At 39.7% G+C, this 19,139-nt stretch overlaps 1 protein-coding gene across 1 annotated transcript in view; it reads right to left on the bottom strand.

Moving 5' to 3' along the window:
• Positions 1-13,083, bottom strand: part of ARL14EPL (ADP ribosylation factor like GTPase 14 effector protein like) — a 30,150-nt gene extending 17,067 nt beyond the window's left edge. Inside the window, exon 1 of the mRNA XM_067033365.1 lies at positions 12,999-13,083. The gene's annotated coding sequence lies outside the window, so the exon portion shown is untranslated. The remainder of the gene's footprint in view (positions 1-12,998) is intronic.
• Positions 13,084-19,139: the final 6,056 nt, after the last annotated feature.

Raw genomic sequence — 19,139 nt, 5'->3', positions numbered from 1 at the left:
CAGGGCCAGTGGAGGGAGTGGAGGAACAGCTGGTTTTCCCTGGGAAGAGAGGTATCAAGAAGGGCTCCCAAGGAGAGGTGGCAATTGAGTTAATCTTAAAAAATGGACAGGGAAAACTCAGGTAGAGAGGGAGTGGGGTGTGTATTCTAGGAGGATGGAGTTGCTCCAAGCAAGAGCTGTATGTAGGAGAAGAGATTAGTGGGAGGTGGAGAGGTTGTCCTGGCTACGGTAAGGCTGAACTCCAAAGTGCACTGCAATAGCATCTGTGTAATTAGACAGAAGCTAATGAATGTCATTCCCAATGACAAAAATAGGGTGGTTGGTGGGCAGATGAAATAAGGCAAGGGAGAGGAGAATTAGCAGTTATGCAACTTCAGGACCCCCAGCAGCTCCGTTTTGGAAAACCATTAAGATGGTTTTACACAATTTCTTACCTGAACAGAGATCAGTATAAGTGCACAGGTGAAGTTGTATAAGTTGTACAGGTGAACAATTTTCTTTAAAAAAAACATTGAATTGTTTTACCATATTACTATTATATTTATGACTATTATTATATATTTGCTATTAGCATTTTATTTGTTATTACTAGAACATAATTAATATTATGCTAATATTGCTCTACTAATTTGATTTATTAACATCATAGGGCACTTCGTGAACTCTTTCATTCTCAGAACACATTTCATATTTGCTGTACCTAAATTCGTTCCTGTTACTCTTTCTTCCAGGAATGCCTTCCCATCACACCTTAAAAAAATTATAGACATTTGTTGTGAAACAAAAGCTTTAAAACAGGCATCTTTGACCCAGCAATTCCTCTTTGGGGAATTTCTTCTAAGAAAAGACAAAGTTCTTTGCAAAAGTTCACATCTTGTATAACTGCTAGATTATAGAGTTCCTAGGTTGGGACAGTAAAAATTTAATGACTTAATTATCAAACAAAATTATATAATACAATGTAGCCATTAAAATGATATTATGGAACTGTATTTGTTAATAAGACAAAAAATACACATACTTTACTGTTAAAGAAGTAGATTCCAAATGAGAATCTAGAGGGATTTTTTTTCCCTCTTCTTGAGACAGTTTTAGTAGGTCACATATTTCTAGGACCTTAACTTTAACCATTTCTCCAAAGTTTTCAAACTTATTGACATAAATTTTTTCATAATAGCATCAAGTTTTCTTTTATGTCTGCAGCATCTGTAGTTATCTCTCCCTTCTTATTCCTAGGACTAGTGTTTTACTACTTCTCTCTCAAACATTTCTCATCTTGTCAAAGAAAAACTCTTTCCTTTCTTTCTTTCTTTTCTTTCTTTCTGTCTTTCTTCCTTTCTGTCTTTCTTTCTTTTCTATTTCATGTCCTTCTATTTGGGGTATATTTTAATTTTATTTTTCCATTGTCTTAAGATGTATGCTTGGCTCATTTATTTTGATTCCTTATTTTTCTAATATAAGCATTTTGGGACATAAATCTCAGTAGGTTTGTCTCAGCCAGCTCAGTTTACTTTTTCTCTTCTCTCCTTTTATCATATCTCTTCTGAATCCCATCTCTGATTTGATTTCTTGTTTCAAAGAGGAAATGTTTCCTAATTTTTTTTTATTCCATGGAGAACTTTGTTCATATTTTCTTCTGCTTTATGGTGTATTTGTTCTGCTATGTATTTTTTATCAGTTATTTGGTTTTGCTTTCTTCCTAGTGCCTTTGCAGAGGTTCCATGCTGATCCTTCCTGATTATCTCTGGTCTTTGCATGGAGGCCATTCTTTCTGGCTTCACATGTGCTCCTGACTTGCAATTCAGCTTGGAATGTCCCTGGTTCTTTTACTGATTAATACTAGTACCTACAGGGATGATTGCCACCCACCCTGTCTCCCCCATCCTACCACTCCAACAGCAAGTGTAGCTTGTCTGTGTCACCAAACTCTGCCCCATTTTCTCTGTCACTCAGGCCCCAGGGACATGCTGGAAGCCTGTCTGAGGCTTTCAATTCCAAGGAAAGTGTTTCTAGTTTCCCTCAGGGTCTGCTACTTCATTTTGGAAGGCTCTGCCTATTGTTAGTGATCCACAGAAACACATATTCGCTCTCAGATTGCCTTCACAACTGGGTCCAAATTTTACTTTATTTGGACTGTGGTTTTCTGATTGTGCTCTGTCTCCTAAGTACATTGAATAAGGAATTTTTATCTCTGTTTCAGATCCCCCACAGTTAGCAGGTCAACTTGGGATCCTAACCTGGTTTCTCTGCCTTCTGTCTTTCTTAGTATCTCCACACATCGCTACCACGGTTGTCCTCCTAAAATCCTCTTACACTGTGTCACTTTCCTCCTCCAACAACTTGGTGGTGCTTTGTGATCCTCAGCCTTTGATGACATGACCTACGTCTACTTTCCCAGCCTCATTGTCACTGCATCCCTCATTAACCTGACACTAAATGACAGGAATGTTCCCACCTCCAGGACCCACTTTATGCTTTCCTCCCAGTCTCCCTGGCCAATGAGGGTAAGCACCCCTGCTTCTATGTCTCCAAGCTTGTGTTGTAGTTAACTATCTACATACTTATCTCTCATGATAGACTTCTCTCACTTCAAAGCAGCATCTATAAGACTTCTTCATTCTATAGCATGTGTCACAGCAACTAGCATACTGGTGTTCAATACACGGACACTAACAGAAAGGAGCAATGCCACATTTACCGCTGGAAATAGTAATCTGGGGATCTGTTTCCTGGGAATCTGAGCAATATAATGCACTTTTCCTAGGGTCTAACCCACTCCCTCAACCCTGTCTCTATCCTACCCGGCCCAGTTAAGTTGTAGGGTAAGACCCCTGCCTTGCATAATTGGCAAAGCAAACCTTAAGGTTCACACACAACAGGGCCTGAGAGCACTCCCAAAGAATCTCATATCTGTAATGTGTCCTCTCTTTTTACTACTGCTGTAACCTAAATCAGCATAGTGTTGATCTCAAACTTGTGTTTTTCTTATTTAAAAAACAGAAACAGACTCACAGACATAGAAAGCAAACTTATGGTTACCAAAGGGGAAACTGGGGGGGGAGGGATAAGTTGGGAGTTTGGGATTAACAGATACACACTACTGTGTATAAAATAGATAAGAGTAAGACGCGGAGATCACCTTCCTCCTCACAGAGACATCAGAAATACATCTACACGTGGAACTTCTCCTATAGAACACCCACCGAACGCTGGCAGAAGACCTCAGACCTCCCCAAAGGCAAGAAATTCCCCACGTACCTGGGTAGGGCAAAAGAAAAAAGGATAAACAGAGACAAAGAATAGGGACAGGACCTGAACCAGTGGGAGGGAGCCGTGAAGGAGGAAAGGTTCCCACACACTAGAAGCCCCTTCGCGGGCGGAGACTGCGGGTGGCGGAGGGGGAAGCTTCAGAGCCGCGGAGGAGAACGCAGCAACAGGGTGCGGAGGGAAAAGCGGAGAGATTCCCGCACAGAGGATCGGTGCCGATCAGCACTCACCAGCCCGAGAGGCCTGTCTGCTCACCCGCCGGGGTGGGCGGGGGCTGGGAACTGAGGCTCGGGCTTTGGAGGTCGGATCCCAAGGAGAGGACTGGGGTTGGCGGCGTGAACACAGCCTGAAGGGGTTAGTGCACCACGGCTGGCCGGGAGGGAGTACAGTTGAAGTCTGGAGCTGCCGAAGAAGCAAGAGACCTTTTCTTCCCTCTTTGCTTCCTGGGGCGCGAGGAGAGGGGATTAAGGACACCTCGTAAAGGAGCTCCAGAAACGGGCGCGAGCCGCGGCTGTCGGCATGGACAGTAGAGACGGGTGTGGGACACTAAGGTTGCTGCTGCCGCCACCAAGAGGCCTGTGTGTGAGCACAGGTCACTCTCCACACTGCCCCTCCCGGGAGCCCATGCAGCCCGCCACTGCCAGGGTCCCGGGATCCAGGGACAGCTTCCCCGGGAGAACCATCAGCACGCCTTGGGCCAGGGCAGCGTCACACTGGCCTCTGCCGCCGCGGGCTCGCCCCGCATCCATGCCCCTCCCTCCCCCCCGCCTGTGCCAGAGCTCCCGAATCAGCTGCTCCATTAACCCGTCCTGTCTGAGTGAAGGGAAGACGCCCTCGGACGACCTACATGCAGACGCAGGGCCAAGTCCAAAGCTGAACCCCAGGAGCTGTGCGAACAAAGAGGAGAGGGGGAGGTCTCTCCCAGCAGCCTCAGGAGCAGCGGATTAAAGCTCCACAATCAACTTGAAGTGCCCTGCATCTGTGGAAAACCTGAATAGACAACGAATCATCCCAAGTTGAGGAGGTGGATTTTGGGAGCAAGATATACTATTATTTTCCCCTTTTTTCTTTTTGTGAGTGTGTACGTGTGTGCTGCTGTGTGAGATTTTGTCTGTATAGCTTTGCTTTCACCATTTGTCCTAGGGTTAGACCGACACGTTTTTCTTTGTTTTTTTTAAATAGAAATTTTTCTTCTTAATAATTATTTTTTATTTTAATAAATATATTTTATCCTACTTTATTTTGTCTTCTCCCTTTCTTTCTTCCTTTCTTCCTTTCTTCCCTCCTTCCCTCCTTTCTTCCTTCCTTCCTCCCTTCTTTCCTCCCTTCCTTCCTCTCTTCCTTCCTCCCTTTCTTCCTCTCCTCCTTCCTTCCTTCCTTTCTTGCTTTCTTCCTTCCTTCCTTCCTTTCTTCCTTCTTCCCTTCCTTTCTTCCTTCCCTCCCTCCCTGCCTCCTTCCTTCCTTCCTTCCTTCCTCTTCTTTCCTTTCTATTTTTTCTCCCTTTTATTTTGAGCCGTGTGGATTAAAGGCTCTTGGCGCTCCAGCCAGGCACCAGGGCTGTGTCTCTGAGGTGGGAGAACCAACCTCAGGACACTGGTCCACAAGAGACCTCCCAGCTCCACGCAATATCAAACGGCGAAAATCTCCCAGAGATCTCCATCTCAACACCAAGACCCAGCTTCACTCAAGGACCAGCAACGAACAGTGCTGGACAACCTATGCCCAACAAAGAGCAAGACAGGTCTACAGCCCCATCCATTAGCAGAGAGGCTGCCTAAAATCATAATAAGGCTACCAACATCCCCAAACACACCACCAGACGTGGACCTGCCCACCAGAAAGACAAGATCCAGCCTCATCCACCAGAACAGAGGCACTAGTGCCCCCAACCAGGAAACCTACTCAACCCACTGAACCAACCTTAGCCACTGGGGACAGCCACCAAAAACAACGGGAACTACGAACCTGCAGCCTGCAAAAAGGAGACCCCAAACACAGTAAGATAAGCAAAATGAGAAGACAGAAAAACACACAGCAGATGAAGGACCAAGATAAAAACACACCAGACCTAACAAATGAAGAGGAAATAGGCAGTCTACCTGAAAAAGAATTCAGAATAATGATAGTAAAGATGATTCAAAATCTTGGAAATAGAATAGACAAATTGCAAGAAACAGTTAACAAGGACCTAGAAGAAATAAAGAGTAAGCAAGCAACGATGAGCAACACAATAAGTGAAAAGAAAAATACTCTAGATGGGATCAGTAGCAGAATAACTGAGGCAGAAGGACAGATAAGTGACCTGGAAGACAAAATAGTGGAAATAACTACTGCAGAGCAGAATTTAAAAAAAGAATGAAAAGAACTGAGGACAGTCTCAGAGACCTCTGGGACAACATTAAACGCACCAACATTTGAATTATAGGGGTCCCAGAAGACGAAGAGAAAAAGAAAGGGACTGAGAAAATATTTGAAGAGATTATAGTTGAAAACTTCCCTAATATAGGAAAGGAAATAGTTAATCAAGTCCAGGAAGCACAGAGAGTCCCATACAGGATAAACCCAAGGATAAACACTCCAAGACACATAATAATCAAACTGTCAAAAATTAAATACAAAGAAAACATATTAAAAGCAGCAAGGGAAAAGCAACAAATAACACACAAGGGAATCCCCATAAGGTTAACATCTGATCTTTCAGCAGAAACTCTACAAGCCAGAAGGGAGTGGCAGGACATATTTAAAGTGATGAAGGAAAACAACCTACAACCAAGATTACTCTACCCAGCAAGGATCTCATTCAGATTTGATGGAGAAATTAAAACCTTTACAGACAAGCAAAAGCTGAGAGAGTTCAGCACCACCAAACCAGCTCTACAACAAATGCTAAAGGAACTTCTCTAGGCAAGAAACACAAGAGAAGGAAAAGACCTACAAGAACAACCCGAAACAATTAAGTGGTAATAGGAACATACATATCGATAATTACCTTAAATGTAAATAGATTAAATGCTCCCACCAAAAGACACAGACTGGCTGAATGGATACAAAAACAAGACCCATATATATGCTGTCTACAAGAGACCCACTTCAGACCTAGGGACACATACAGATTGAAAGTGAGGGGATGGAAAAAGATATTCCATGCAAATGGAAATCAGAAGAAAGCTGGAGTAGCAATTCTCATATCAGACAAAATAGACTTTAAAATAAAAACTATTACAAGAGACAAAGAAGGACACTACATAATGATCAAGAGATCGATCCATGAAGAAGATATAACAATTGTAAATATCTGTGCACCCAACATAGGAGCACCTCAATACATAAGGCAAATACTAACAGCCATAAAAGGGGAAATCGACAGTAACACAATCATAGTAGGGGACTTTAACACCCCACTTTCACCAATGGGCAGATCATCCAAAATGAAAATAAATAAGGAAACACAAGCTTTAAATGATACATTACACAAGATGGACTTAATTGATATTTATAGGACATTCCATCCAAAAACAACAGAATACACATTTTTCTCAAGTGCTCATGGAACATTCTCCAGGATCAATCATATATTGGGTCACAAATCTAGCCTTGGCAAATTTAAGAAAATTGAAATCATATCAAGTATCTTTTCCGACCACAATGCTATGAGACTAGATATCAATTACAGGAAAAGATCTATAAAAAATACAAACACATGGAGACTAAACAATACACTACTTAATAACAAAGTGATCACTGAAGAAATCAAAGAGGAAATCAAAAAATACTCAGAAACAAATGACAGTGGAGACACGACAACCCAAAACCTATGGGATACAGCAAAAGCAATTCTAAGACGGAAGTTTATAGCAATACAATCATACCTTAAGAAACAGTAAACATCTCGAATAAACAACCTAACTTTGCACTTAAAGCAATTAGAGAAAGAAGAACAAAACAACCCCAAATTTAGCAGAAGGAAAGAAATCATAAAGATCAGATCAGAAATAAATGAAAAAGAAATGAAGGAAACAATAGCAAAGATCAATAAAAGTAAAAGCTGATTCTTTGAGAAGATAAATAAAATTGATAAACCATTAGCCAGACTCATCAAGAAAAAAAGGGAGAAGACTCAAATCAATAGAATTAGAAATGAAAAAGGAGATGTAACAACTGACACTGCAGAAATACAAAAGATTATTAGAGATTACTACAAGCAACTGTATGCCAATAAAATGGACAACCTGGAAGAAATGGACAAATTCTTAGAAATGCACAACCTGCCGAGACTGAACCAGGAAGAAATACAAAATATGAACCAACCAATCACAAGCACTGAAATTGAGACTGTGATGAAAAATCTTCCAACAAACAAAAGCCCAGGACCAGATGACTTCACAGGCAAATTCTATCAAACATTTAGAGAAGAGCTAACACCTATCCTTCTCAAACTCTTCCAAAAGATAGCAGAGGGAGGAACACTCCCAAACTCATTCTATGAGGCCACCATCACCCTGATACCAAAACCAGACAAAGACGTCACAAAGAAAGAAAACTACAGACCAATATCACTGATGAATATAGATGCAAAAATCCTCAACAAAATATTAGCAAACAGAATCCAACAGCACATTAAAAGGATCATACACCATGATCAAGTGGGGTTTATTCCAGGAATGCAAGGATTCTTCAATATATGCAAATCAATCAACGTGATACACCATATCAACAAACTGAAGGAGAAAAACCATATGATCATCTCAATAGATGCAGAGAAAGCTTTTGACAAAATTCAACACCCATTTATGATAAAAGCCCTGCAGAAAGTAGGCATACAGGGAACTTTCCTCAACATAATAAAGGCCATATATGACAAACCCACAGCCAACATCATTCACAATGGTGAAAAACTGACACCATTTCCACTAAGATCAGGAACAAGACAAGGTTGCCCACTCTCACCACTCTTATTCAACATAGTTTTGGAAGTTCTAGCCACAGCAAGCAGAGAAAAAAAAGAAATAAAAGGAATCCAAATAGGAAAAGAAGAAGTAAAGCTGTCACTGTTTGCAGATGACATGATACTATACATAGAGAATCCTAAGGATGCTACCAGAAAACTACTAGAGCTAATCAATGAATTTGGTACAGTAGCAGGATACAAAATTAATGCACAGAAATCTCTGGCATTCTTATACACTAATGATGAAAAATCTGAGAGTGAAATTAAGAAAACACTCCCATTTACCATTGCAACAAAAAGAATAAAATATCTAGGAATAAACCTACCTAAGGAGACAAAAGACTTGTATGCAGAAAACTATAAGACACTGATGAAAGAAATTAAAGATTATACAAATAGGTGGAGAAATATACCATGTTCTTGGATTGGAAGAATCAACATTGTGAAAACGACTCTACTACCCAAAGCAATCTACAGATTCAATGCAATCCCTATCAAACTACCAATGACATTTTTCAAAGAAGTAGAACAAAAAATGTCACAACTTGTATGCAAACACAAAAGACCCCGAATAGCCAAAGCAATCTTGAGAAAGAAAAATGGAGCTGGAGCAATCAGGCTCCCTGACTTCCAACAATACTACAAGGCTACAGTAATCAAGACAGTATGGTACTGGCACGAAAACAGAAATATAGATCAATGGAACAGGATAGAAAGCCCAGAGATAAACCCACACACATATGGTCACCTTATCTTTGATAAAGGAGGGAAGGATATACAGTGGAGAAAAGACAGCCTCTTCAATAAGTGGTGCTGGGAAAACTGGACAGCTACATGTAAAAGTATGAAATTAGAACACTCCCTAACACCACACACAAAAATAAACTCAAAATGGGTTAAAGATCTAAATGTAAGGCCAGACACTATCAAACTCTTAGAGGAAAACATAGGCAGAACACTCTATGACATAAATCACAGCAAGATCCTTTTTGACCCATCTCCTAGAGAAATGGAAATAAAAACAAAAATAAACAAATGGGACCTAAGGAAACTTAAAAGCTTTTGCACAGCAAAGGATACCATAAACAAGACCAAAAGACAACCCTCAGAATGGGAGAAAATATTTGCAAATGAAGCAAATGACAAAGGATTAATATCCAAAATTTATAAGCAACTCATGCAACTCAGTAACAAAAAAACAAACAACCCAATCCAAAAATGGGCAGAAGAACTACATAGACATTTCTCCAGAGAAGATATACAGATTGCCAACAAACACATGAAAGAATGCTCAACATCATTAATCATTAGAGAAATGCAAATCAAAACTACAATGAGATATCATCTCACACCGGTCAGATTGGCCCTCATCAAAAACTCTAGAAACAATAAATGCTGGAGAGGGTGTGGAGAAAAGGGAACCCTCTTGCACTGCTGGTGGGAATGTAAATTGATACAGCCACTATGGAGAACAGTATGGGGGTTCCTTAAAAAAACGAAAAATAGAACTACCATATGACCCAGCAATCCCACTACTGGGCATATACCCTGAGAAAAGCATAATTCAAAAAGAGTCATGTACCAAAATGTTCATTGCAGCTCTATTTACGATAGTCAGGACATGGAAGCAACCTAAGTGTCCATCAACAGATGAATGGATAAAGAAGATGTGGCACATATGTACCATGGAATATTACTCAGCCATAAAAAGAAATGAAACTGAGTTATTTGTAATGAGGTGGATAGACCTGGAGTCTGTCATACAGAGTGAAGTAAGTCAGAAGGAGAAAAACAAATACCGTATGCTAACACATATATATGGACTCTAAGAAAAAAAAAATGTTATGAAGAGATTAGTGGTAGGACGGGAATAAAACACAGACTTACTAGAGCATGGACTTGAGGATACGGGGAGGGGAAACGGTAAGCTGTGACAAAGTGAGAGAGTGGCAGGGACATATATACACTACCAAATGTAAAATAGATAGCTAGTGGGAAGCTGCTGCATAGCACAGGGAGATAACCTCTGTGCTTTGTGACCACCTAGAGGGGTGGGATAGGGAGGGTGGGAGAGAGGGTGACACAAGAGGGAAGAGATATGGTAACATATGTATATGTATAACTGATTCACTTTGTTGTAAAGGAAAAACTAACACACTACTGTAAAACAGTTATACTCCAATAAAGATGTTTTAACAAATAAATAAAATAAAATAGATAAACAATAAGGAACTACTGTATAGCACAGGGAACTATATTCAATCTTATAGTAAACTATAATGGAAAAGAGTTTGAAAAAGAATATATATATATATATATATATATATATATATATATATATATACATATCTCACATGTATAACTGAATAACTTTGCTTCACACCTGAAACTACCACAACATTGTAAGCCAACTATACGTCAACAAAAAAACCCTCAAAACACAAACCAAACCTCATGATAACATATTCTTTTATGTATAAAGAAAAAACGCTAGCTATTGACAGTAGGTATCTCCGGATTTTTGTCTTACGCTTTATTATTTTCTACACTTATCCATTTCCTGTAATAAACATGTACTTTACAATTTTTTAAAGTATTAATAAATATTTTAAAGATACTTCTGAGAATAAATGTACAGTTCTCTCGTAGTATTGCAAAAATAAATACTTCCAGCAGATGGCGCAAAACCTTAATCTAGAATTAAAATAGATTAAAAAAATAATAACCCTTAGTACTGCAAGAATGCCATGTAGAGGGGATGTTTCTTAGTGACCAAAGGATCAGTCAAAATGCACACTGGCTCTAGAATTTTTATGTTCATCGAATGTAATTTGTTTTACTTCTACAGTCAAAGGTGAGTCATTTCAGAGGTAAGTAAGGGGACTCTGAAGAGGGGACGTGTGGAGGCTGCAGCCCAGGATGATTTATGTAGTGTCAACGTGATGTCGCACCTGCAAAGGGCTTTGAAGATCATATAGTCCGTCAGTTTTCACACACTGCTTTTTATATTTTTCTCTAAATAAACCCTAATATATGAAGCCAACAAAACTGGAGCTATCCTAATTGAAGTGGGGAATGGGGACAAGAGCCATCCCAAGCATTCTCTTTGTCCAAGCTTCTCCAACCCTCACCCACCCCCTCACCCGTGGCTGACATAATCAAGAATTGGCTATACTTAATCAACAGCTATGCAATCCATAAAATACTTCTAAGAAGCCCTAGAGAAAACCACTAATGCAGTACAATACTTTCACTTTGCTGCTGAGAGAAGGGATGCTCAGAGGAGTAGAGTTTACAATATGAAATGAGAACATGTATAAAACCAACAAAAAAAGTCATTAATTGCTTTTAAAAGAAAAACATCAATAAGGACATTCAAAATGCATCAATAAATTCAACACTAATAGATTCCACACATATGACATCTGCAATTAGAATTTATCTTGAATTAAATTTCTGATATATTTAACTTAGGATTCACTTAAATCCTTTTTATGCTTTATGATTTTAAAATCCTTTTCAATCCTGTTTATGGTTTATGCAAACTATAGGAACTCAGCATTTCAGCTAAAGCTAGCTTTCATGAGTAATATAGCATATTCTTGGGTAAATAAAATATCCTTAAGCTGTACTTCCTGTACAGTCTATATTTCAAAATGCAATTATAAACCATAACAAATAGTGATTTGACAGCATGAAGCCAGTTTTTTTAGAACATTTGCAATTCCATAAAAATCTGTCTAAATAATGTTTGCAAAGTAGAAGCAACAACCTATTTAAATGCATTCACCTAAAGTTTCTTTTCAGTACAAGTTCAAATTTAACTTTCTTTAAAAAGTCATTTTTAGAAAGTTTTCCTTTGTGTTGAACAACCATATCTACATGAAGCACTGCATGTTATTTCTAAGAGCTGCCTGCTGTCTGGTTTACCGTAGGTGTGTGTGGATTAAAAATGTTCACCTGTGCCTTCTCAGCATATTAACCATGTCCTAAACTGACAGTTAAAAGAAAAACCCAAAGTAAATGGGGTTTGGCACTAAACGAGTTGATCTTAAATTCTGACTTCTGCCTCTCCCAGCACTGTGGCCTTAAGCCTCTGTTTCCCCATGTGTTAAAATCAGAATAATTATACTGACCTGAGTAGGTTATTAAGCCATTATCTCTCAGTTCCAAATCCACCTTTTTATTCTCAGCTGTGTAATGTTAGGGACCCTGCAAACCACACTTTGATTTTGCAAGCTCTGCCAACAGGGGGCGCTGAGGGACAAGAGAAAGCTGGAGGAGCAAAAGGGCTTGCTCCTTCCTGTTTGCTTCTTGTTTCTGCCAGCAACACCTCAGCAATGATTCTTGCTCCTGACAGTGGCTGTTGGATTCCAGTTCTCAGGATCCCACCCCCATCCCTTAGACTCAGCCTAATGTGTCCCCTCAGAGTTATCAGCACCAGCTGCCCAGAGTCCCCACCCCCATAGGTGACCCACAAACCGGAGGATAATCGCAATTGCAGACGTTCTCCCCAAGGAGTGAGGAGTCCAAGTCTCACATTGGACTTCCCGGCCCAGGGGTTCTGCACTGGGAAGATGAGCCCCCAGGACATTTGGGTTTGAAGGCCAGTGGGGCTTCCTTTTGGAAGGGCCAGAAGGCTGTGGGAAAGAGACTCCACTCTTAAAGGGGGTGCACAAAATCTCACACTTTCCGGGACCCAGGGCAGAAGCAGTCATTTGAAAGGAGCCTGGGTCAGACCCACTTGCTTATCCCGGAGAAGCAGGAAGCAGTTAGGACTCACCCTGGGGACACAGATGCTGGCAGCAGCCATTTGTGGAAGCTCATCCAGCCACGAGGACACTGGTGGTGGTAAACGCCATTTCAGAATCCTCCCTTTAGCTTATTAGTGCCGGGACCAGGCCCCACCCACCAGCCAGTCTGCACTAGACTTGGATCACTCTGGGCCAAGCAGCTAGCTGGGAAGGGACACAGAACCACGGATTAGCAGGCAGCCTGCTGAAGGAACCCCTGAACTCCAGCCAGGTCAGGACACAGCCCTACCCACCAGAGGGCTGGCACTAACACCCGGGACTCCTGGGTCCCCACAGCCAGAGACCCCAGGACCCAAATGCACCCATCAGTGGGCTGGCACTAGCTCTAGCCTATCCCACCTGTGTGCCAACACCAACTTTGGGGCCACTGGGGCCCCACAGCTAGAGACCCCAGGACCTGGATCTGCCAGTAGGCCGGCATTAGCCCTGGGACTTGACCTCAACCACCAGTGGGTGGAAACCAGCCCAGGGAGCTTCTGGGCCCACAACCCCACACACAAGCAGGCATACACAAGCCCTGGGACAACTGAGGCCCCAAAGCCAGCTGTGTCAAGACCTGGTCCACTCACTAGCAAGCTGGTAGCATCCCATGATGTCTTCGGCTCCAGCCCTGCCCAACAGCAGAATGACCCCAGTTCTGGAATACTCCAGACTCTGCAACCACAGCCCCACCCACCAGCAGGCTGAACTGCCTCCAGGAACCCTGGCCCAGCAGCCAGCCACCCTGGGACCTGGATCCACCCACCAGTGGGCCAGCACTAGCCCTGGGATCCCCTGGGCTTTGTAGCCAGCAGCCTCATGACCCAACCTTGCCCACCAATGAGCTGGCACCAGCACTGGGACTCCCCTGGCCATGTAGCCAGCCATGTCAGGATCCAGCCCCGCCCACCAGTGGCTGGCAGCCTCCACACCAGGCAGGGCCTGGCAACCAACCAGACTAGGGGCCAGACACGCCAACTGCACCCACAGTAGTCGGCCCACCACAACAGAAGGATCCATGCAGCCCACATAGAGGGCACATCTAGAGCACACAGCACCAGTGAGCAGAGATGAGTAAGCTGCTGGGTCCCATGGGATGTTTCATATAAAAGGGCACTTCTCCAAGATCAGAATACATAATCAACCTTCCAAATACATAAAAATAAAAACAGTGAATTAGGCAAAATGAGGCAACAGTGGAATGTGTTCCAGATGAAGGAACAAGATAAAACCCCAGAAGAAGAACTAAGTGAAGTGGAGATAAGCAATGTAACCAATAAAGAGTTGAAGGTAATAGTCATAATGATGCTCAAAGAACTCAGGAGAAGAATGGATGAACACAATGAGAAGTTTAACAAAGAGTTAGAAAATATAAAGAACCAAACAGAGCTGAAGAATACAATTACTGGAATAAAAAATACATTTGAAGAAATCAACAGTAGATTAGATGATACAGAAGGGGAATAGTTCAGTCAACTCAGTGGAAATTACTCAAGCTGAAAAGAAAAAAGAAAAAATAATTTTAAAAATGAGGACCATTAGAAGACCTCTGGGACAACATCAAGTGTCTTAACATTCACATTATAGCGGTCCCAGAAGGAGAGAGAGAGAGAGAGAGAGAGAGAGAGAGAGAGAGAGAGAGAGAGAGAGAGAGAGAGAGAAGAGAGAGAGGGGCAGAGAACATATTTGAAGACAATAGCTGAATACTTCCTGAACCTAAAGAAGGAAACAGACACAGACACCCAGGTCCTGGAAGCCCAAGGAGTCCCAAACAGGATCAAACCCAAAAGGACCAAACCAAGACATGTAATTAAAATGGAAAACATTAAAGAGAAAGAAAATGTAAAGCAGCAAGAGAAAGGCACTAAGTTACATACAAGGGAATTCCCATAAGGCTACCAGCTGACTTTTCAGCAGAAACTCTGCAGACAAGAAGGGAGTGTCATGATAGAGTTAAAGTGATGAAAGGAAAAAACCTATAACCAAAAATACTCTACCCAGCAATGCTAGCATTCAGATTTGAAGGAGAGCTCAAAAGTTTACCAGACAAGCAAAAGCTAAGAGACAGCATCATGGAACCAGCTTTACAAGAAATGTTAAAGGGACTTATCTAAGCAGAAAAGGCCACAACTAGAAATATGAAAATTACAAAAGGAAAAATCTCATTGGTAAAGGCAAATATATAGTAAACATAGAAGATCAACCACTTAAGAAGCTAGTAGGAATGTTAAGACAAAGTAGTAAAATCATCTATATCCACAGTAAGTAGTTAAGGGATACACAAAACAAAAAAATATAAAATATGATGTCAAAAACAGTAAATGTGAGAGGGAGGGGAAGTGCAAGTTTGTTAAAATGGCTTCCAATTTAAGAGATAAGCAACTTAAAATAATCACATATTTATATGAATTGTTATATGCAAACTTCATGGTAATCACAAACCAAAAACCTATAATAGATAAACACACACAAAAGAGAAAGGAATTTAAGCATACCACTAAAGATAGTCATCAAATCACAAGGGAATAGAGCAAAAGAAGACAAAAGGAACAAAAAAGAACCACAAAACAACCCCCAAACAATGAACAAAATGGCAATAAGTATGTACCTGTCAATAATTACTTTACCAACACACCATTGTAAAGCAATTATACTCCAATAAAGATGTTAAAAAAAAAATTACTGTAAATGTAAATGGACTAAATGCTCCAATCAAAAGGCACAAAGTCACTGAATGGATACAACCCAAGACCTATCTATATGCTGTATACAAGAGATTCACTTTAGATCTAAAGACACACGGAGACTGAAAGGGAGGGAATGGAAAAAGGTACTCAATGCAAATGGAAATAACAAGAAAGGCAGGGTAGTAATACTTATATTAGATAAAATTGACTTTAAAGCAAAGACTGTAACAAAAGACAAAGAAGGACATTATATAATGATAAGTGATCAATCCAAGAAGAAGATATAGCAATTACAAGTATATATGCACCCAACATAGAAGCACCTAAATACATAAAGCAAATATTAACAGACATAAAAGGAGAAGTTGACAGTAACACAACAATAGTAAGAAACTGTAACAGACCATTTACATCATTGGACAGATCATCCAGACAGAAAATCAATAAGGAAACACTGGCCTTAAATGACACATTAGACCAGATAGACTTAATATATGGATATAGAACATTTCATCCAAAAGGAGCAGAATACATGTTCTTTTCAAGTGCACATGGAATATTCTCTAGGATAGTTCACATGCTAGGCCACAATACAAGTCTGAGTAAATTTTTAAAAATTGAAATAGTAGCAAGCATCTTTTCTATGCTTTCTACAAAACTGTGAGACTAGAAATCAACTACAAGAAAAAAACTGCAAAGACACAAACTATAGTTTGTGTTAGCCATGGAGGCTAAACTATATGCTACTAAACAACCAATGGGTCATTGAAGAAATCAAAGAGAAAATAAAAAATACCTGGGGACAAATGAAGACAAAGCATAATGATTCAAAATCTATGGGATGCAGCAAAAGCAGTTCTAAGAGGAAAGTTTATAGTGATACTAGCTTACCTCAGGAGACAAAAAAAGACTCAGACATACAACTTAACCTTACAACTAAAGGAACTAGAAAAAGAACAAACAAACCCAAAGTTAGAGAAGGAAAGAAGTAATAAAGATCAGAGCAGAAATACATTAAATAGAGGCTAAAAAAAATAGAAAAGATCAATGAAACTAAAGCTGGTTCATTGAAAAGATAAATGTAATTGATAAACCTTTAACCAGACTCATCAAGATAAAAAGGGAGAGGACCTATACTGATAAAAATCAAATAAAAAAGGAGACGTTACAACCAATACCACAGAAATACAAAGGATCATAAGAGATTGCTACAAACAATTATACTCCAATAAAATGGACAACCTAGAAGAAATGGACAAATTCTTAGAAATGTACCATCTTCCAAGACTGAATCAGGAAGAAATACCAAATATGAATAGACCAATTACCAGTAGGGAAATTGAATCAGTAATTCAACAACTCCCAACAAACAAAAGCTAGATGGCTTCACAGGTGAATTCTATGAAACATTTAAAGAAAAGTTAACACCTAACCTTTTCAAATTCTTCCAAAAAATTGCAGAGGTAACAATGTTCCCAAAGCCATTCTACAAGCCCAGCATCACCCCGATAGCAAAATCAGTCAAGATATCACAAAAAAAGAAAATTACAGGCAAATATCACTGATGAACACAGAAGCAAAAACCCTTAACAAAATATTAGCAAACCAAATCCAGTAATACATTAAAAATATTATACATCATGATCAGGTAGGATTTATCCCAGTGATGGAAGAAAGTTTCAGTATCTGCAAATCAATAAATGTAATACACCACATTGATAAATTGAAGAATAAAAATCCTACAATCATCTCAATAAATGTAGAACACTTTTGACAAAATTCAACATCCGTTTATGATAAAAACAGTTAACAAAGTGGGTATACAGGAAACAGCCCTGAACATAATAAAGGCCATATATGACAAGCCCACAGATAACATCCCATTCAATGGTGAAAAGCTGAACTCATTTCCTCTAAGATCAGGAACAAGACTCATGCCACTTGTATTTAACATATTATTGGAAGTCCTGACCACTGCAATTAGGAAGAAGTAAAACTGGCACTGTTTGCAGATGACATGATAACTACATATAGAAAATGCTACAAGACACCACCAAAAGACTACTAGAACTCATATATGAATTCAGTAAAGTTGCAGGACACAAAATTAATATACAGAAATCTGTTGTGTTTCTATACATTAACAGTGAACTACAAGAAAGAGAAATTTTAAAAAACAATCCAATTTATAATTGTATCAATGATAATAAAATACCTGGAAAGAAATCTAAGTAGGTTAAAGACCTATGTTCGGAATACTATAAGACATTGATTAAAGAAATTGAAGATGACACAAACAAATGGAAAGATATACTGTGTTCTTGGATTGGAAAATTAATATTGTTATAATGACCATACTACCCAAGGAAATCTACAAATTGAATGCAATTCCTATCAAAATACCAAGGACATTTTTCACAGAACTATAACAGATAATTCTAAAATTTGTATGAAAACACAAAAGACCCTGAAGAGCCAAAACAATCTTGAGAAAGAAGAACAATGCTGGAGGTATCACACTCTCTGACTTCAGACTATACTACAAACCTACAGTAATTGAAACAGTAGGGTATTGGCACAAAAACAGACACATAGATCAATGGAACAGAATAGAGAGTCCAGAAATGAACCCACACTTACACGGGCAATTAATCTATGACAAAGGAGGCAAAACTATACAATGGGGGAAAGGCAGCTTCTTAAATAAATTGTGTTAGTAAAACTGGACAGCTACATCTAAAAGAATTGAACTGGACTACTTTCTCATACCATATACAAAAATAAACTCAAAATAGATTAAAAAATTAAACTAAGACCTGAAACCATAAAACTCCTAGAAGAAAAGCTGGCAGTACACTCTTGACATCAGTCTTAGCAATCTTTTTTGGGATCTGTCTCCTCAGGTAAGGGAAACAAGATAAAAAATAAACAAATGGGACTGCATCAACTAAAAAGCTTTTGCACAGTGAAGGAAACTATCAACAAAAGGAAAAGGCCTCCTACTGAATGGGAGAAGATATTTGCAAATGATAGATCTGATAAGGGGATAATATACAAAATATATAAAGAATTCATAAAACTTGACATCAAAAAACCCATTTAAAAAGTGGGCAGAGGACCTGAATAGACATTTTTTCCAAAGAAGACATACAGATGACCAACAGACACATGAAAATATTCAACATCACCAATCATCAGGAAAATGCAAATCAAAAGCACAATGAGATACCACCTCACACCTGTCAGAATGGCTATTATCAAAAAGACAACAAATAATAATGGCTGGTAAGGATCTGGAGAAAAGGAAACAAGGGAACTCTTGTGCACCATATGACTGAGGAATTCGACTTTCAGGTATATATCCAAAGAAAATGAAAACACTAATTAGAAAAGATATATGCACCCCTATGTTTATTACAGCATTATTTACAATAGCTAAGATAT

Source organism: Kogia breviceps, chromosome 4, assembly GCF_026419965.1.
Source record: "Kogia breviceps isolate mKogBre1 chromosome 4, mKogBre1 haplotype 1, whole genome shotgun sequence".
NCBI lineage: Eukaryota > Metazoa > Chordata > Mammalia > Artiodactyla > Physeteridae > Kogia > Kogia breviceps.
The sequence above is the reverse complement of the archived record's forward strand: the minus strand, read 5'-3'. Positions and strand labels throughout refer to the sequence as shown.